Genomic DNA, 21413 nt, shown 5'->3' on the forward strand with positions numbered 1-21413 from the left:
GCTGTACCAGAATTGGGAGGGCTGAGGAGAACCAATGGCAAATTGAGGAGCAGCAAAAGCCCCAAGAATTTAAATTTGATTCAAAATGCTGGTGGTTGCAGCTTGCTGCCCTGGATTAAAGTGTTAATCTCTTTAAGGAAAGCAGAAAAGTGGCTCTTTAAAAGCTTGCTCAGAATCAGATCAGTAAGAGAAAAGGACATAGCCCTGTTTCAGTAATCCAAGTTTGTCTTTTTGAGGGGAGAGGCTGTAAGCAATGATGAGACTGTGGGTGGGGGAGATTTCTGGCCTTCTTTTGAAAGTCCTGTTAGGGCTAATGAGGTGTCCTTAGAAAAAGAGATGCTCCTCTTGCAGGAAAAATTGCCAAGGGCATTGAGGTTAAACTTTGTTAAGATAGGGGAAGGCAGCCCTGCCAGCCCACTGGCCATCATGATTCTCAAAGCTTAGAGCTGTTATATATATGAATAGACACAAAAACAGGAAGGAAAAAGAGCTTGAGAGCTGGTATCTGTGATATTCTTGTTGCATCTGGGACTAGAAATAGAAAATAGTTCTTGTTGTTTTCTCTGGAAACAACAAGAGAGCCTCACCCTGATAAGACCAATAGACAGATAAGAGAGGTTTATGGAATTTAGTAGGGTCGGGAGCCTTAGGACTAAACTTCTAGGTTTTAAAGGGTTTAGAGTAAGATTTATGGCACAAGGTCAGTGAATGTTAATCTCCAGTTATAGTGAGATAAAATACTACTTGTATAACATAGATCTTATTCCTTCTAAGAATTCATAAACAAGGAAAAATAATGATAAAGATTTAAAAGACATAGACACTAAAAATAAAATTAGTTGAGCATCTCCCCTCTATCAGGCTCTGTCTTGATCTTCATAACAATCCTTAGAAGTAGGTATAATTACCCCCATTTTACAAATGAGGACGCTGAGGGTCAGAGAGATAAAGAAACTTGTTCAAGTCACCCTTTCAACCAACCAGTAAATGACTCTAGGGACCCTGGTCTTTCTACTTGGATTTTTATGGAAAAAAACAGTATGGATGGAGTAGATATTCAGGGCTCTGGGACTTCAGTTAGAAAGGCTTGGGAAGAAGCCTGACCCATGTTGGATCTATGCTGGTCTCAACCAACCAGGTTGATTCTATGTTCTGAACCAAAGGTGGAGTAGGTAAGGGGACTTCCCCTGCAGTCCAGTGGTTAAGACTCCACCTTCCAATGCAGGGGGTGTGGGTTCTATCCCTGGTCGGGGAACTAAGATCCCACATGCCGTGCGGTGCAGCCAAAAATTTAAAAAAACAACAAAAACAACAAAAAAACAAAACAAAGTTGGAGTAGATAAGAGATTGCTGTCTCACTTCTGGCTGCCCACTAGGTAAAGAGCAAACCCTGGAGCAGGATCTAGAAGGTTCTTTGTTGTCTAGTTCCTGGCTACAGTTCTAGCCCATCTTCCCCATCAGGTGCCCAGTGTGAGGTGTGTAAGTTCTCAAGACTCTGTGCTAGGCCTGCGCTGTTTCCCTTTGCTGGGTGTACCCTGAATCTGCCTGATTGATACATTCCTACCCATTTAAACAAACTCAGCTTCAGCCATCTCTGCTGAGAGGATATTCTGTCCTTAACCCCTCACTTCCCATCTGCCAGACAGAATTAGTCACTCTCTTGTTTGTGTCCTCAGAGCTCTGTTACATACTTCTCTCAGAGGCATTGTTGCTTTGTACCACAATGTGTGTGTGAGTCTGATGCAGTCTTAAGAGATCTGTTATTAAATACTTCTGAATATACAGTGCTGTCTTATGTGTGTGCCACCTAGTTTAGGTTCTAACCAAATGTTTCTGGACTCTAATCAAGAATGTATAATCCAGAGGCAAAGAACTTCTGTTATTCACATCTCCATCAATATGGGTACTTTGCCAATTAGCATAGTTTGTGTCAGAATTTTTTTTTTATTGGTGAAATTTGTGGCATTTGATTAACATGATGAAAGTTAGAAATGGGATCTCCTTGATGAATATAAAGATATTCAAGATAAGTGCATAAGTTAAAATAGTTTAGAAACCTTCCACTCTTGCATGAATAGGATATACACATTCAGCTAGAATTATAACCTATACCCTTAGAATGATGCCTGAGGTAAGACTTTACTTGGTTTTGGGTCCAGCCATGAACTTTGGAGGATTCTAGTTGCCCCATGCTGGCTATACTGGTGACAGGATCCTGCCTCTGGAATACTGGCAATTGTTTCGAGAGAACCTTGCATGCGAGGTTGTATAAACTTCTTATTAATAAGTGTCTGTAGGTGCAGCAGAATTTTGCTGGTGGCTTGCTTTGATCATAATCAGGTAACAGTTGTAGAGGAGAGTAGCTGACCCTTGATTTAACAATTCCTGGATGGCTCCCATTTTAGCACCAGTAATCCTGCTCAGGTCAGTTTGCAAGACCCACTCACTGGAGTGTGAGTTTCTCAAGGGCAGAAACTTACCTAATTTATGGAAGTATCTGTGAAATGTTTGAAAACGAAAGGCATCTGGGAGATGGAGTTTAGATGTCAAAATATGAGCATTTCAGGGAAAAATGGCAGAGCATAGCGGAACTGAGAAAATGCAGGACCCATGATTGCCGTGCTTAAAGGGCAGCTCTCTCCCCAGTGCCTGGTTCTGAATTGCACACCCAGCGACTGAGGACCCAAGCAGCCTCCATAGGACACACCTTACAAACCGACTACAAAGATCCATAAAGATCAGATTCTTTGAACTAAGGAAATGACTGGGGACTCTTGAAGCAGGGCTCCCTGCTCAGAATCACCTGGGGCGCTTGTTGCAAATGCAAATTCCTCATCACTTTCCAGACCTCCTGAATTGGCACCTGTTCCTGTGGGTCCCAGGTGTCTCAAGTTTTCTAGAGGTTCTTATATATTTAATAGCAATGAACTTAATTCAGGGGGAATAAAGAAGCACTACTACATTACAGAGTCACAGTGATTGTGGAAACGCATCTCGATTCAGAAACATTAAAATGTGGGTGAAATGTGCATCATAGAATAAAAGCAAAACAGTATCACATTTTCCTAGATAACACATTTGTATTTTAACCAGGCCCTCAGTGCCTAAATGAAGATGAGGTAAACGTGAGGCTTCTTTATCTGTCCTGGAGCAAGCCAACGGGAGATATTTGGGGGCTGGGAAGTCTCTCCAGGGCCCTTCCAATCACATTAAGCTGGCTGTATCTTTGAGTAGCAGACTCCCTTTGCCCTGCACCGCATGTCCTTAGACAAGAAGGGGCTCTCTTCATTTCGAGATTTAAATATTGAGGCATAGAATGAGAGTAAACAACCCTGCCAAAGCCCCCTTCTAAGAAAGTCAGTGGTCAGGCAAAACACACGAGCAGCGTTCTGACTCTTGATGAAGCCACAAGGCCTCTCCTTCCTGTAGGCTCTAGCATGAAGCCTTTCAACAGGTGAATTCCTGACCTAAAGGTTCCCTTTCCTTTCCTTTAAAATTCATAAAGCACAACAGACAGACAGAACAGAGCACTGAGTGCAAATAAATCTCTCCACCAGCAGTTCTGACAGCTCCTGTTTAGTTCCTCAGGGAAATCACAAGGGAAAATATCACAAGGGAAAATACAGTATTCTTCAGAAAATATTTCTTTAAAAAGCAGGGGAGGAATGGTGTACTTCCCCTTCACAAGCAAGACTTTTCGAAATTTCCAGTATTTTAATTCTCTGGTCAGTCAGTGGTGTCTGTTGAGGATGTCCTGTGTGCAGAGGACCAAAATAGATTGTGGGGAGGGTGAGGTGGAGGTGCCCAAGAAATAGAAAATAGCATTTCAGCCTCAAGAAACAGAAGTTCTAGCTTAGGAGACAAAAATACCCCACAAACAAGATGATTATATCTGTGAGTGAATTCTGGAAAGCATTTGTTCGTATCTCTGTGTATTAATCTGCCAATAGCCATGCCCCACAGTTGGGTAAAGTCAGCCATGGAGGAAATGCTGGAGGTGAGGTCTAAATCAGGGGGAGGGGAGGATCACGGTGGGAACAGCATTCCAGGTGAAGTATTATAGATTCAGGTGAAGGTACACAGTGGGAGGAGTGAGCGGGTCAAAGGGCAGCAGGCAGCAGCAGAATCCCAGGTGGCGTGGATCACGCTCTCAGCGATCACTTAGACCTGGTGCCTTCCCATCCTTTGCCACTCACAAGTTGGGTCATATTGAAGGGATCACCTTCCTAAGCTTGTCTCCTTGGTCATAAAAATGGGATGATTAGATGTGCCTCATAGGGTTGGTTGCTTTGAGAAGGAAAATAATGTGCAATGCCTCGTAGATAGTAGACATTAAACAAATGGGCAATTTGCCGTTGAAGTACAGAATGATTAAATGTGGAGCTGGTGAAATGAGAGAAGGAGTTGAGGTCACTGGCAAAAGGAAAGGGAACCCCAGGAATCCCAAATTTTTGAACTTTGTAGTGTTTCCCCAGGAGATTAAATCCTCACCACTGTAGAGAAGCCTTTTTTACTTTTCAGATATTAAACTCTGAAAAAACAAAAATAAAAGCATGACACATTGCTGACCATGTCACAGATGGAAATCCTGAGCAGTCAAAATTATGGACAGCTTTTTCGCAATGGGCTTGCCGCCAGGACACAGGTGTCATGAAAACCACTGCTAAACCTAAGCAAAAATGGGAAAGGAGAAGACCCACATCAACATCGTTGTCATTGGACACGTAGATTCGGGGAAGTCCACCACTACTGGCCATCTGATCTACAAATGTGGTGTGATCGACAAGAGAACCATTGAAAAGTTCGAGAAGGAGGCTGCCGAGATGGGGAAAGGCTCCTTCAAGTATGCCTGGGTCTTGGACAAACTGAAAGCTGAACGCGAGCGTGGTATCACCATTGATATCTCCCTATGGAAATTCGAGACCAGCAAGTACTATGTGACCATCATTGATGCCCCAGGACACAGAGACTTCATCAAAAACATGATTACAGGCATATCCCAGGCTGACTGTGCTGTCCTGATTGTTGCTGCTGGTGTTGGTGAATCTGAAGCAGGTATTTCCAAGAATGGGCAGACCCGTGAGCATGCCCTTCTGGCCTACACTCTGGCCACACTCTGGGTGTGAAACAACTAATTGTTGGAGTTAACAAAATGGATTCCACCGAGCCACCCTACAGCTAGAAGAGATACAAGGAAACTGTTAAGGAAGTCAGCACCTACATTAAGAAAATTGGCTACAACCCTGAGACAGTAGCATTTGTGCCAATTTCTGGCTGGAATGGTGACAACATGCTGGAGCCAAGTGCTAACATGCCGTGGTTCAAGGGATGGAAAGTCACCCGTAAAGATGGCAGTGCCAGTGGAACCACACTGCTTGAAGCTCTGGATTGCATCCTGCCACCAACTCGCCCACCTGACAAGCCCTTGCGTTTGGCCCTCCAGGACGTCTACAAAATTGGTGGTATTGGCACTGTCCCTGTGGGTCGAGTGGAGACTGGTGTTCTCAAACCTGGCATGGTGCTCACCTTTGCTCCAGTCAACGTGACAACTGAAGTGAAGTCTGTTGAAATGCACCATGAAGCTTTGAGTGAAGCCCTTCCTGGGGACAATGTGGGCTTCAATGTCAAGAACGTGTCTGTCAAAGATGTTCGTCGTGGCAATGTGGCTGGTGACAGCAAAAATGACCCACCGATGGAAGCAACTGGCTTCACAGCTCAGGTGATTATCTGGAACCATCCAGGCCAAATCAGTGCCGGCTATGCACCTGTGCTGGATTGTCACACAGCTCACATTGCCTCCAAGTTCGCTGAGCTGAAGGAGATTGATCGTCGTTCTGGGAAAAAGCTGGAAGATGGCCCCAAATTCTTGAAATCTGGTGATGTTGCCATCGTTGATATGGTTCCTGGCAAACCCATGTGTGTTGAGAGCTTCTCTGACTATCCTCCTCTGGGTCGCTTTGCTGTTCGTGACATGAGACAGACGGTTGCTGTGGGTGTCATCAAAGCAGTGGACAAGATGGCAGCTGGAGCTGGCAAGGTCACCAAGTCTCCCCAGAAAGCTCAGAAGGCTAAATGAATATTATCCCCAATACCTGCCACCCCAGTCTTAATCCGTGGTGGAAGAATGGTCTCAGAACTGTTTGTCTCAATTGGCCGTTTAAGTTTGTTTTTTTTTCTTTAAATTATTTATTTATTTATTTATTTATTTATGGCTGTGTTGGGTCTTCGTTTCTGTGCGAGGGCTTTCTCTAGTTGTGGCAAGCGAGGGCCACTCTTCATCGCGGTGCGGGGGCCACTCTTCATCGCGGTGCGCGGGCCTCTCACTATCGCGGCCTCTTGTTGCGGAGCACAGGCTCCAGACGCGTAGGCTCGGTAATTATGGCTCACGGGCCCAGCCGCTCCGCGGCATGTGGGATCTTCCCAGACCAGGGCTCGAACCCGTGTCCCCTGCATTGGCAGGCGGATTCTCAACCACTGCGCCACCAGGGAAGCCTGGCCATTTAAGTTTAATAGCAAAAGACTGGTTAATGATAACAATGCATCGTAAAACCTTCAGAAGGAAAGGAGAATGTGTTGTGGATCATTTGTTTTGTGTGTGGCAGTTTTAAGTTATTAGTTTTTAAAATCAGTACTTTTTAATGGGAACAACTTGACCAAAAATCTGTCACAGAATTTGAGACCCATTAAAAAAGTTTAATGAGAAGCCTGTGTTTTCTTTTGATCAACACTGTAACTTCCTATAGTACTTACTACTTAGGTAAGAGTTGCCCATAATCTGTTTCTGGTATTAAGTCTGCTGAAACAAAAGAATTTTATATTTTTGGGTTGGAGCTTCAGGTTTCTTACCCTTATGTAAGGAGAATTCACCTGTTTAAGTACATCATAGAAAAGCGTTGGTACAACACTTCACAGGTTAGGACAGATAAGCAAAGTAACTGTTATGTAAGCTAGTTTGTAAGAAGGTCAGATTCTATAATATGAAAGCTCACGTTGCATATAAAATTTTGTATGGTTACATAAGTAGTGAGTAAATGAGTTACGTCAAATTTTAGTTTCCCAGTTATGGGAAAGTGCATTCACATTTACAATATTCAAGTAATTAACCTAAAATGTGAAGCCTAAATAGTATTGAGCACTGCCCTGCTAGAGTTATTGTATCCAGATTCTAGGAAAAATAAAAGATGCTGGAAGCTAAAAAAAAAAAAAAAAATTATGGACAAAGATGGGTTCCAATTAATGAGCTGACCTCAATACTGTGGCCACAGATTCTAAGATATAAGTATAATTAGAAAACGAAGGTGAAAAAGACCCCCCAAAGCAATTAAAATGCCTACATTATTATTTTAAGCAAGTGATTTCTGATGACAGATGGCACATTTAAAAAATTTTCTCATCTGACATGAACTTTATGTGTTAGGGCCCAGCCCAGTGTACTGTGGACACTATCTGTGATCCTTTTGTGGGTGGAGGGGAAAAGAAGGTTTTGTCCTTCAGTTTTTCCACCTCTGTTTTATAGAGAGCTCTATCAGTCTGAGAAGCAGATGTCACACTCAAATTAGGATGATTTGGAAAGGGTTTGTGTGCAGAAGTGTGGTCATAGAAGAAGCAGAAGAGATAGTACAGTGTCCCAGGGCTGCTACCAGCAGAGCTGTTTCCATCCTAAGCCTGTGGCTTTGAGGGGAGGAGAGAGTCATGTAAGAGCAAACTGCCTTGAGAGAAGATGTAATCTTTGGTTGAGGGGCACAGTCAGCCTAAGGTGACCTTGCAGGAAAAGAGTTAGGGGACTAAATATTGATAAGGGTAGCAGAATATGCTTCCTTGGCATAAGGATTATTTTGAGCTGATTATTTTGAGAAACAGCAGGCACAGAAGTAGAAGTTACCCTTTTGTAAGGAACATTTGCATTTGTAAAGGAACTCTCCATTGTAAGGGCATCTCCCTCTCTGTATTGGGAAGAGAAGGGTGACTGAATCACAAGAGAACCTTATGGATGGAGAAGGTATCTGCTTAAATCTGTATAACAAACTGTTTCCTGTTGACCTTGCTTTTCCAGATAACTTCCCAGAACTGGCCTCCTCCCACATCTTTCTTTCTTTTGTCTTTAGATGAAGATGGAATCTAAGCTGGAGTTCTAAGCCACCTTGGAGAGTTACTCCTTTTTCACTGGGTATCTCCCACATGTACATGATGTATACAAGTCAATAAACTTCTGTTTGTTTCTTCTGTTGTTAATCTTTTATTACAGGGGTCTCAGCCAAGAACTCAGAAGGATAGAGAAAGTTAAAGCTTCAACATATGAACTTTGTGGTGGGGTGGGGGGCATAATTCAATCCATAACAGTTGGCAAGATGCTTTAGACCAACTTTAAAAAAATATATAGTTATTTATTTATTTATTTGGCTGCTCTGGGTCTTAGTCGTGGCAAGCCGGATCTTCGTCGCCACGTGGGGGATCTTTTTAGTTGGGGCAGGCGAGATCGTAGTTGTGGCATGCGGGATCTAGTTCCCTGACAAGGGATCGGACCAGGGATTGAACCTGGGCCCCCTGCATTGGGAGCTTGGAGTCTTAACCACTGGACCACCAGGGAAGTCCCCTATACCAACTTGAAACGGCTTCTATGAGCATGGAGGTAATTGGAATAGCTCACAGAATATCCAGAACCTCTCATTTTGATTTGATTCCTCATTACATTATTCTTCCAAACCCCTTTTTCTGGCATTGGATGTCCATCTCTGCCCCTCTGACCACAGACCTTGAGACCTGGAGGCTCTGACCTGGGTCATTGATTTCCAGGTATCAGATCCAGTGAACTTCTTTTTTTTTTAAAGTAAACTCATTCCATACCAGTGAACTTCATTCTAATCTAGAGATTCATTCAGTCCTGTGAGTTACTTTCTATTCTTATAAGTAGTACATGTCAACAAGTTCTCTTTTTATTAAATTTAATTTGAGTTGGGTTTCTGCCATTTGTGTCCCCAACTTCTGACTGGTCCTGACTAGGGTTATAGGGCATTTATTTGTGAGAATTTTGTTCTAGTTACTTAGGAGCAGGAGAAAATTAGAAATCTCCCTTTTTTTTTTTTGGTCACGCCATGCAGCTTGCAGGATCTTAGTTCCCCGACCAGGGATTGAACCTGGTCCCCAGCAGTGAAAGCGCCGAGTCCTAACCACTGGACTGTCAGGGAAGTCCCAGAAATGTCACTCTTCATCAAGATCTGAGGCTAGTTTTATGAAACAGCCACCAGCCTATCTCTATCCCCAGCAGATGTGTCCACCCCTTGAAGGGATCAACAGAGCCAGGGAGGGACACAGGGCCCTTGTTTAGTGACCACTGCAGCCAGTCATGATGCTTCTCAACACTGACCTTTAGAAAAATACAACATCACTGTTGAACAGTACAACATCACTGTTCACATTCGGCATTCACAGGATCTCTCAGGTATCAGAGAAGGATTAATCCTAGATCCCCCAGGCTTGCTTGTTTCCCCACTCTCTTTGTTCTTCATGGGATGGGTGGGTTGCAGCCAGGAGGCTCTGGAGACAACAGTGGCTTCTTCTAATAAAATGCCTTGAATGTGTTACCTCAGAGGCTGCAGACAGCTACTGTGCTAAATTATTCACACTGACTTTTATTGGGTACCTTCCTCCCATTTCAATTACTGGGGATTTTTATAGAAAACTGGCTGTGGGAATTTGACCACTCCAACTGCCTGGTAATAATCTGGTCTGAATAGTAAACTCGGCAGGTATTGATTCTGGGACAAGCCAGAACATTCTCAAAAGAATTCGTGAGGAGCTGCCCTCCACTGCAGAGAAAGCTAGGAATGTTTATACAAAATGAGGCTATTTATTTGTGAGAATTTTGTGCTGTTTACATACCAGCAGGAAAAATTAGAAATGTCACTCTTCATCAAGAATTGAGGTCAGTTTTCTAAAATAGCAGCAAGCCTTTTCATAAATGCTTTGACCTTGTGGGACTATGAGAATGCTTTTAAACATCTGTATTATAATATAAAGAAATTTCGATGTCCACACACAAGCCATACACATAACGGCTGAAAGCTTGGCTGGGTGCTTACTCTATGCCATGTACTGTGCTCTGTTTATGTTTATTAGCTCATATAATCCTGATAATAATACAATGGGATAATGGCTGTGTTATCCCCATTCTGCAAATTAGGAAACTGAGGCTCTGGGAGATTACGTGACAAGGTGAATTTACATAGCTTCCAAGTGGTGGTTTGATTTCAGAGCCTGGTTCTTCATGACAAGCTAAAATACTTTAAAGTTAGGCCATGTTTGTAGCAGAGAAAAATAAGTGTTAAATTCTTTAATTAGTTTGCTTATACTCCATAGTCAATGCTAATTGTTTCTTGAGTTTTCTGTCATTAAGATCAATACAAGAAATATAAGAAAATGGTTTTGGATCCCCCCAAACACACTGTGTTATATTTCACACGTGGGCTCAGTCTTACTTAACTCATATCTACAGTGCTTACCACCTGGTGTGAGAACTTGGGGTGTCTAAGCTTGTATCTTAGGTTTGCAGACAAGTCTGGATGGCCAGTGGGGTGGCAAGACTCACCCTTTAGGGCAGAGAGAGTCCTCTACACAAACTTGGCTCAAGGATGAGAAGCCAGCTTCAGGAGAAAGCTCAATTACAACTTTTGGGATTTGCTCATTTTCCAGATCCCCCAGAACATGTGCCAGAGTCCTAGGGAGATGAAGTAGTAAAACTAAAAGAGTCAGGGGCCTTTTTGCTCGTCTCTGTAGGAGCTTGAAAGCAGAAGGCACTGCTGTACTTCAGTGAGGGGACCGCTGGCGCATATGACACAGAGGCCAGCATGTCTCTGGAATGGAGCAGGTGGGATCTGTCCTATCTGACACTGAGGCAGCAGTCTTCAAAGCAGGAGAGAAGGAACCAGCAGGTTACATGCTGCAACTACAAGAACTTGCAGGGATAACCAACAAGGACCTATAGCTCAGGGAACTATACTCAATATTTTGTAATAACCTATAAGGGAAACGACTCTGAAAAGGAATATATTTATCTCTATCTATCTATCATCTATCTATCTATCCACCTACCTATCTATTATCTCTCTATTTATCTATCTACCTGAATCACTGTGCTGTACACCTGAAACTAACATATTTTAAATCAACTATACATCAATAAAAATAAATAAATAAATAATTTTAAAAAGAAAAAAAAAGAACTTGCAGGAGGCAATGGTGCTTTCTATTCATAACCAAATCATCTCCAGTCTTACATTCACTTAATACACCCAGGAACTTCCTCAGTTACTTGGGAGAATTCAGAGGGAGCTAGACTCCCCAAAAATGTGTGAGTAGGTTGGAGCTAGAGAAATACTGTCCTGCTGCCAATACTGAGATTATGATGGTCTTGGGAAATGTAGATCAGTGCAAATTAAGAAAATACACTTTAAAAAAAAGTTTTTGAGTTTTTTTTTTTTGAGAAAGACAAATAAGACTCTTTCTTACCTGGGCCTTGGATGGAAAGCTTGGCACTTCAAAGGTCTCATCTGATACACCTTTCTTCTCCACGATTTTTAGCGTCTGGAACTTTCACTAAAGTTATGTCATAGGAACAGAACAGAAATTTTTTTTTTAACCTCATCTATGAGTAAGCAGATCTTTAAAAGTATGCTCAGTTCATGGGACTTCCCTGGTGGTGCAGTGGTTAACAATCCGCCTGCCAATGCAGGAGACACGGGTTTGATCCCTGGTCCGGGAAGATCCCACATGCCGCAGAGCAACTAAGCCCATGCGCCACAACTACTGAGACTGCGCTCTAGAGCCCACGAGCCACAACTACTGAGCTCTCATGCCTAGAGCCCGTGCTCCACAACAAGAGAAGCCACTGCAATGAGAAGCCCGTGCACTGCAAAGAAGAGTAGCCCCCGTTTGCAGCAACTAGAGAAAGCCCGCATGCAGTAATGAAGACCCAACACAACCAAAAAAAAAAAAAAAAAAATAGTGTGCTCAGTTCATTATAAAGAAATGTGGTTAGTAAAAATCTCAATGTTAATGGAAGGATTACAGACATCTAGTAGCCCATTGAGCAGCTATTAATCTGAAAACACACATTGACTAAATCCATCAGTGTTATGCTCAGCATTTTACTAGATCAAACTATCTAAAAATAAATTAATCATGCAATATAGTGTCAATCAAATACCACACTCTGTAGAAGCTACATAAAATAATATACTTCGAATGGTCCTAATAGTACTCGACATTGAGTTCTCCCAGTATTCAAGTCACTTCCTAAGCTCTCTCCACTATGTGACTTTTCATCGTGGGCAATTTAGAGAGTCTTGGGCTCCAGTGGGTTATCATTAGCCAGTCATTGTCTCCTTAGTACTTTACTTAACTTTCACTCTTACTGTGATCAAATGCTGGACAGGGGGTTTATTTTTTCCAATGTATTTACCATGAGCCAGGCATGGTAAACTAGGACATAGAAGTGAGAAAAGAAGAATTCTGTTCTACATATCGTGTTTGCTGGAGAACCTGAAGCAATTCAGAGCCTTACAAGTAACTTATTTTAGTGCTTCCAGGACATTTTGGAAGAAAAATTTCAATCAAGACCTCAATGCCACTATTTCAAAATTGAACTACAAATGTATGATACTGTGGCAAACGATTCATCGATATGTCAGCTTCTTCTTAGGCTGTTCAATTTCCTGTTTAATGGGAACAAAAACTGTCTTTGTCAACAGGGGGACTTCAGGGCTTATGTAATAATGGAAACTAAAAATCCAGAGCAGGCAGGTCTAAAACAATAGAAAAACTCCACTTAAACTTTTTCTCCAGCAGTTTCCATCTCCAGGGTTAATAGAGGAAAAAATAGCTGTCAACACTGGGCTCCCCTTACTGCCCCCAGGACGTGTGGCTTTGCAAAGTCTCTTGTAAGCCAGGTCAGGACAAATTGATTCCTGATAGTCATGTGAAAGCCTACCAGTTTTCCCTCTAAGGCTAGGGTGTTAGAAGAGTGCTTTCTTTTTCTATTTTGAAGCTTATATGTTCAATCAACACAGTCTACGTTGGATGTTATAATGAATATGTATTTTTGAGCACCAGAATCTCTTTGGAGCTATGTCTCACCCAATCTCAGGCCACGGTGTTTGGTGAAAATGTCCCCATCGTGTATTCCTAGGGGTGTGTATGTGTGTATTAGTTATCTATTGCTATGTAACAAATAACCCAACTTAATGGCTTAGAACAAAAAACACTATCTCATAGCTTCTAAGGGTCAGGAATTTGAGTGTAGCTTTTTCTGTCTCTCTTTGCCTCAAGATCTCTCTCAAGACTGTAAGATGTTAGTCAGTGTTAAAAGCAGCTTAAGGCTCAACTGGGGGAGATCTGCTTCTAAGCTCACCCACACGGTTGCTGGCAGGTGTTGAGTCCTTGACGACTCTTACAGCCATCAATTTCTTGCCACTTCAGCCTCTTCATAGTGCAGTTCACGATATGCCAGGGTGAGTGAGACAGAAGTCAGTCTTTTTGTAACAATCTTGGAAGTGACATCTTATCACTTTTGCTGAATTCTATTCATTAGAAGTGAGTCCAGCGTACACTCAAGAAGGGGAGAATACATGACGTCAGGAAAACCAGGAGACAGGAACCAATGGAGGCCGTATTAGAGGCTGTGTACCACAGTGTGTGCTTACAAGCCTGGGAAATCATGTGGAGTGTTCTATTTCTCTGGCCACAATGATAGGCTCATCGATGGATACCTGATCTAAGTCAGGCCAATGAGACTTAACCCTGGAATTTTGGCCAGAACACTTGGGAAAGAGACCTTCTCTCTTCACTGGCGTTGTTTCTAAGAGGTCAGCCTGGACCTTCAGTGGCTGTCTCTGTCACCATCTTGGGAAAGCATCTTGAAAATAAAGCCAACATGGAGAAAAATAAAACTAAAAGATGAAAGTGAAATATTCTTGATGTCGTTGTTTGAATACCTTGATCCAGATGTATTTAAAGACAATTCTATCCCTGGATTTTCTGTTACATGACCCAATGAAAAGCTTCTCTTTTTTGCTTAAGCCACTTTGAATTCGGTTTTTGTCACTTGCTACTAAGACTACTGATAGACAGATATATTATGAAAAGACACTATAATTGTCTTTAGAAATTTCTACCTGGTAAAAAAGAATCAGCAAGATCTTAGAGTTGGGCAGTGTTGATAGATCAAATCATTTCTTATATTTGTAGTAAACTATTTGCTCAGTACATTAAATTTATGGGACCTGGACCAATAAGAGAGTTTTAACTCACTTGTCCTAAGTCCTTGTCATCACAACAGCAAGTAGAGTAGTTCTCTGTTGCTCTTCAGATGCTCATCTGGCTCCTTGTGTCTGACTGAACTTGGGTTTGAGAGGTAGTGCTACTCTGAATGTGTTTCTCAACCAGGGGTGATTTGGCAATTCTAGAGACATTTTTGGTTGTCACAACTAAAGGGGCAGATGTGCTACTGTCATCTAATGGGTAGAGGTCAGGGATGCTGCTAAACTTTCTACAATGTACAGGACTGCTACCTCCCCCCAACCCCAACAAAGAATTATCTAACCTAAAATCTCTGTAGTGCTTAGGTTGAGAAATCCTGCTCTAAACCATCTGTGGGTGACTTAGCAAATTACACTGAAAGATGGTGTTAGTTTGTTCCTGGTTAAATAATAATACAAGAGGGTTCAAGCTTGAAGATGTCAGAATGTATTGACTTGGAGGAGAGTCTGTGTTCATCCTGCCTCCCATGGTGGACCCTAAAGCTTGGAAAGTAATACAACAGAGAATGGGTTCTTAATGTTTTTTTCAAAACTGTTTAAAAATGGAGTCCTTAGGCATATATTTGCATGCTCTGTTCTGTTCTAACAGAAAGATTTCCATTTCAGGATGGTCTGAGATGCTGAGTAAGGAAAGAAAATTATTTAGGATTTCTGGTGGGATTTGGTTCCACATCATGCTTACAGACACAAATCTACAACGAGATCCTGAATTTAAAGATTAAGGGCTTTTTCTTCTAGCTGGAAAATGGGGCAATTAGCATTTTAATCTATGACATTAGGATTTGAAGGGAAAAACCGGGAATAAAAACATAATCCTACTCTTTGTACTAGTAAGAAATTTAGTTTTTGTATGATCAGATGGTATTTAGCTTCTCTGCTTCCATCCCTTCCCAGGGATGTGTTTTAAGCCCCATATAGGACTGCCATAAATAGAGACATGTTCTTTCATTTGTTTATTCATTAATTCAGTAAATGCTTGCATATTTCCCAAAGTGCCTAGCACACAGTGAGTATTCAATACCCCTTACACCGTGCTTTGTTATAAGAGATTCTGCAATTGCCAATAATATGTTCTCCTGCTCCCTCTTGCAGGCTGGAGACTGTAGGAGGGTTAAAGACAGTTATCCAAGTTTCCAGGGCTGCCTTGCACGGTGGTGGCCAGTTGTATCAAGCATCAGGGTACACATGAGGGGACCAATGGGGCTAGAATCCAGCCCAAGCACTCCGTCCCAAGCTGTGTGCTTGACCCAGAGCTATGTTCACCAAAGACACTGACAATTAGCCAAGCCATGCTCCCTGTGGAGCTACATTCCTATAGCAGGAAAGCCGCTGACTTCAACAGAGGTTAGCAGACATCATGATGTCTCCTACCTAAGCTGTCTTAAGGCTGTCTGATAGAAAGTTTTCAACCTGCATGCAGATGTCGCTGAGCTCCTGGAGCCCAGGCCTTATTGCAGGTTTCCATTATCTATACCTACAGTCTGGGTTCACAGGCAGTATAATTTTCATCTCAGCAGGGTCCTATTAAATCCTACTACCCAACCATAAAAATATAGCAGGTGCTTATTAGGCCTTGACATGTACTGAAATACAAATTACGTGGACACTTTGCTAAGAGCATGCACCTATGTCTTCCATTTGAAGTTCATGTTGCCTTTGGTTTTACTCCAGGTTAATCATTTGGAAAATAGAGTTGAGATGTTGTGTTTCCCCTCTTGCAGTTAATTATTACTTAAGATCCCGGCAAGGTGAGTGAAAGGAAACTACCCTGAATCAAAAGGTGAGTTCTGAGAAGTCATCCTTAATGTCTCAGTTCTAGGAAAGGTACCTGAGGACATTATTGAGCCAACTATATTATGATTTTCCCCTCCTGGGATTTCCTTCTTAGTGAATGACACCGCTCTTCACCCGTCTTCAAGCTGGAAACCTGGATGTCATCCTTGACCCCCATTTCTCTCTCCCCTCCAAGCTTGAAGAGTGACCAAATTCTGTCAACTCTACCTCTTTAACACCCTCTTTTACCATCTTTGCCTCCTCACCCTCAAGACCTCACCGCCTCAGTCCAGTGGTCACCATCTGTTGGCTGGTATATTACAGTGAAGTGTAGCCCTGCTTTCAATCCCTTCTCTAGGCAGCTGCCCCAAAGAATATGAAACCATAAGTCTGATTATACTGTTCCCCAGCCCATGCCACTCCTTTGCTCTGATGCTCTTTTCCTCCCACTTGTCCTTCTGATGAACATCTAGCTATTCATTTTTATGAGTCAGCTCATGTGAGGGTTTTTCTTGAGAAAACCCTCTACTTTCACCTTCTAGAAGTGGCCACTCCCACCTCTGCACCCTGCGGTGTCCTGAACACACTTCTTCAGTCCACCAGTGTCCTCTACACTGGAAACTTTTTCAAGGCCAGGATGTCTTCAACCTACAGTATCCAAATGGCCACTAGGGCAGAGTAGTTTCTTATTAAATGCCTGTGGTTTACAAGATGCTGTTTTGTACTTTGCTGCTCACAAAGTACTTTCAAAAACATTGCCTCACTTAAAACACTTTTTTTCTGAGACTTGCATCCTGGCTCTTGAGAAAGTCTCTCCATATCTTTGAACCTAGTGTCCCGATATATCAGGGTATAATCATACTTATTTGTGAATTAAAGTCCATGTTCTTCTTCCTGTCTTGAAGCTGCTTCTCTAACAGAGAGAGAGAAAAATGACCATTTACATAAGCAACAAGTGCAAGTGCTATGTGACAAAACTGAAAACTTTATATCACCATTAACCAAATTAAAATTTCAGTTTCCACTTTTCCATTCACTCAGATTCAGATGTTGTCTGTGTAGAATGTACATCACTGTACTGTTTGAAATGAATTTGAATATATCACACTTATACAGTTTAACAAAGCCAAAGGACAACTGGATTCTTGTCACTGTGTTAGAATCTTTCACATAGATAAAGCCATCTATGATGTGATTATTATAACCACTGTGCCCAGGGTACTACATTTACCTTTGGTGAGTCTCCTTCTTGTTGAAACTAGGAGATAATTTAATTAAAACATTGATTAAATGCTTATTGTGTGTTTTCCACAGCAACTAACACAGTGGTTTGTGTTATCCAAGTTGTATAAGGCTTGGCTCTCCCTGGAAGAGTTTGTGAACATCTAGCACCCCTATTATAGTAGGACTGAAATACTAGTCTGAATTACTAAAAGAGACAACTAGAAACTAGGAGCATAGAAAGACAAGATCACTCTCAGTTGAGAGATCAATCCATCCTTGCATTATGGAGGAAAATTAGACTTTCCTTTAAGACCAAGTAAGAAATAACATAATTCAACATTTATTAAGCTCTTTCCATGTTAAACACTTTACAAGGAATACTTCATTTAATCCTTTAGAGAGTCCCATGAGGTTACGATTTGTAATCACATTTTATGAAGGAAGAAACTGAAGCACAAAAAAGCAGAACCAGAGGAGTGGCAGCAGCAGGGTTTGAATTCAGAGAGTTGGTTTCCTATTCCACTCAGTTAACCCATTCTGTAAACCAGGCAGTGTCTGATGATAGCATCATCAGGTCTTACCTTGGCAGATGAATGATTTGCCAAATCTGCCCCAGCTCTGCTGTGCTTTGAGACCCCCAGTCCCTGTTCTGTGAACATGGGTGGGAGAATTGACATGATAATCTGGATTAGCTCCCCTTCTAAAGTTAGAATCCCCAGACTGCTTACACAAGATGGATTTGGGTTTTGGAGAGAGGTGGAGTAGACCTATGTGTATGTGTTGGGGGATGATGGGTGGGAAAGGAGACACTTTGGGGGGGACCCTGCACCCTCACTACTCTTCTTAGAGTTCCTTCTCATTTTGAAAGCTGACCTACCATTTCTTTAGTCAGTAGAAATACTGAGTTCTCTGGTCTGGATCCATTGACTCTGCTGAGAACCAAGTGCCACCTCTGATTTACCACACTTGAATCCAGAACCTCATTGCCTTTTGAAAGACATACCGGTCAAGATCTGGTACAGGAAGCAGGGCTCAGACTGCAAATCTATTGCTTCACAGTCACTGGTGAGTACTCTTTCCAGGCACCCAGAGGAGTACAGGTTTCCAAACCTCTCTTCATGGAACTTGGAGTCCATTGGACAATTCCACCACCTACAGAGGTAAAAATGAATTTTAGAAAGCTGTAGTAATTCAAAACAAAACAAAGCAACCCATCTCCCTGAGGGTATTTGAATTTAGCTTCTGATGAAAATAAGGCCATTTCAGTGACATCATACAGCCATGTTTATCTTTTCCTGCCATCTCCGATTGGAGCCAGCTCAGTGTTTGTCCCCGGCCAAAACTAACAGCTGGACGTCTTTTGCAACTTTGAGAAGCCACTCTTTTATTTAGTGCTGAGAAATCTCTCTAAGGAATGTTTCAGAGAACTGTGCTCAGTGTCCAGCTCTTCTGTAGGGATACAAATCCAGGATGGTTTTAAGGGTAACCAGTTATCACAGAGTCAAAGTTCATTATCATTAAACCAGGTGATTGTTTCAGTGGATGATTCACTTAGTATATGTTTAGAAGGCCTCCAAATTAAACAATCCGACCAATTCCTTCTTCACTTGTCTCTCTGCCAGTAAATAAACGCTGAATATTATAGTCCACATGACTGAGTCTCTTCTCCTCTACACAAGGCTGTTATTAATGTAACTTTTATTGAGTACCTACTGCATGTAAGGCTCAATTTTGGATGCCATGGTGAATGGAAAGGTGAAAAAGACACTCCTTGTCTTCTCTAGAAGATATTGGGAAGGTACCACCACATATAAAATATCTGAACAAGCCATGTAATAATCACCGCTAGCTGAAGGAACCTCTAGGGGTCAGAGGAGGTATCTGAGAGGAGAGAGATTTGAACCGTACTTAAAATGATGTGCGGGACTTGCCTGAGTAGATGTGACATCAGCAGAGTCGCACGTGATTGATTATGCTGTACAAGCACTTGGGGGTGCAGCCATATTCACCGTAGCTGTTCCTTGTCAATGAAGGCTGTGGCCTGTAAGTTTCAGCTCCCACTGCAGAACCCAAACAGAGTCAGCGCAGACTGCACTGTACATTGACCCTCTTTAACAGAGACAAGAAGACCCCTCACTCCTACCTCTGTCCTGTTGCACAGGGAGAAGTTAACCAGAGATCCCGAGAAGGCTGGCATGTCCTTGCTCTGGCCAGCAGTCCGGTCTCTGAAAAGGTTGAGGGAGGCTCATGGTAATCTTGGGAAGATGCTGGTCACTGGTCCAATGAGCACCTGGTCCCTGGAGCACATTTCCCTTGCAGGGTCCTGCATTCAAGCAAACAAAAACCCCCCTCTCTCCTTCTACCTCCTGGGTCATGTTTCTCTTAGCTCAGCTTCCCAGAGACATGCAGAGGCCAGGGTAGTGGATCCAGCCAAAACATGTCCTTGGCGGAGATGCCAAGATAGAGCCTTGAAGAACAAAGGAAGTGTAGCAGATAAGTGGCTTCCTCTGAAGGAATCCAGAGGGTTATGACTGCAGTGAGCTGTTGGCACCAGCGGGGGATGGAAACCGGGCCTTGCAAACTGAATCCCAGCTTGTCTGGGATGCAGTCAAACCTGGCACGTGTGTAGGATGAATGAGGGCTGGATGCAGGATGCTGTGGGGCTCCCTCTCAGTGGTGTGGCCTTTCCCAGGAGCCCAGCCAAAAGATGGAGAAGGGGACTGAGTCACAGGGGGAGCTGAGCTGTGTGCTCTGACCACCAGAGCGGCTGCTTCAGGCCAGGGAGGAATAAGGAGATTTGTCCTGGTTTCTTTAAAAAGAAAACACACAAGTTCTTTCTATTTAGCCAAGCCTTAGGCAGATAAGAAGTATCCCTTCCAAATTCAGGGCAGTGTCTTTCTGATACTGTAATCACTTGGTTTGCTAGCTAAAAAAGCTAAAAACTTCAGGCCTGGTGAACTTGAATCTGAGATAATTTGGGAAATTTGCAAAGTTTAACGCGTGCCCCGTGTGAGTCCTTTGCCCTAGATTAGTAAAATCCTGCCTCTAGTTACAAATAGAAGGACTGTGAAGCTTGCGTTTTGTATACCAAGCAGGGATGGTGGCTTCCAGAAGACCTAAATGAAATTCAAGACATTCATTCACTTCCCCAAACATATTTAGATCCTGAAGCTGAGACCCTGTGATACTTTAGATACTAAATAGTTCAGTGACTGCAGTGGTACCAACCTACCTCAGCTACTTGCCTGACAAATTGTTGCAAGACAATTTATACATCTGAGCTTCTGTTTTTGCATTTTCAAAAGGGTAGAGTTGACTGGTTGAATGCAATTGGAACCAAGAGTTCTTCCGGTTTTGTCTGGGTTGAACACAGGACCCCCATCAAGGGAAATGGGCTCCAGGAGCCAGTGACCAGCATCTGCTTTTATTCTGCTGAGGTTTAGTGGTTGAGAAACTAGGCTTTGATGCAAGACCTTCCTGTTTGAAACCAAACTCTGACACCCATTAGCTGTATGACTTTGGGCAAGTTACTTAACATCTCTATGCCTCAATTTTCTCATCTAAAAGGGAATATAATAATAAGATATTCCTCCCAGGTGTTAAAGCATGTAAAGCACTTAGAATCTCACCTGCCTGGTAGAAACACTCAACAAATGTTGACTTTAGTATGCATTTTGTGTTTTATAGATGATCCTTTGTAAGACCTTCCAGCTTAATCACTGAGAGCTTCCCTGGGGCTTGAAAGTACATTTTACTACATGTGCTGGGATAGTACGCTATGTTCTTTTAGAGTCAACAAAGGCTTTACCTGGTACAAAGGTGCAGAGAAAAGGCATATACTTTGCCTTCACGTAGCTATTAGTCTTGTCGGGAGATGGGCATTTTATTATTGGTTTACTTGCCTGTAATTGTACAAAGAACTACGAACAAAGGAAGAATCTGTTAGTCTTTCGAATCCTTTTTTCTTTGCTTTCATGGCAGAATCTCATTTTGATTCTGACAACAGTCCTGTGCAAAAAGCAGGCAGTATTTAGGAGAGTGGTTTTCAATACTCAGTGACTTGCGGGGTTCTTTGGAGGCCCTTAGAAGCCAAGGGGGGAAGTG

At 42.5% G+C, this 21413-nt stretch overlaps 1 protein-coding gene and 1 pseudogene across 1 annotated transcript in view; both read left to right on the forward strand.

Moving 5' to 3' along the window:
- The window catches only part of SNX18 (sorting nexin 18), a 142867-nt gene that overhangs the window by 68519 nt on the left and 52935 nt on the right, over positions 1-21413 (forward strand). The gene's annotated exons all lie outside the window — the stretch shown is intronic.
- On the forward strand, positions 4652-6076 carry LOC133089687 (elongation factor 1-alpha 1-like; annotated as a pseudogene).

This window comes from Eubalaena glacialis, chromosome 4 (genome assembly GCF_028564815.1).
Source record: "Eubalaena glacialis isolate mEubGla1 chromosome 4, mEubGla1.1.hap2.+ XY, whole genome shotgun sequence".
NCBI classification, from domain to species: domain Eukaryota; kingdom Metazoa; phylum Chordata; class Mammalia; order Artiodactyla; family Balaenidae; genus Eubalaena; species Eubalaena glacialis.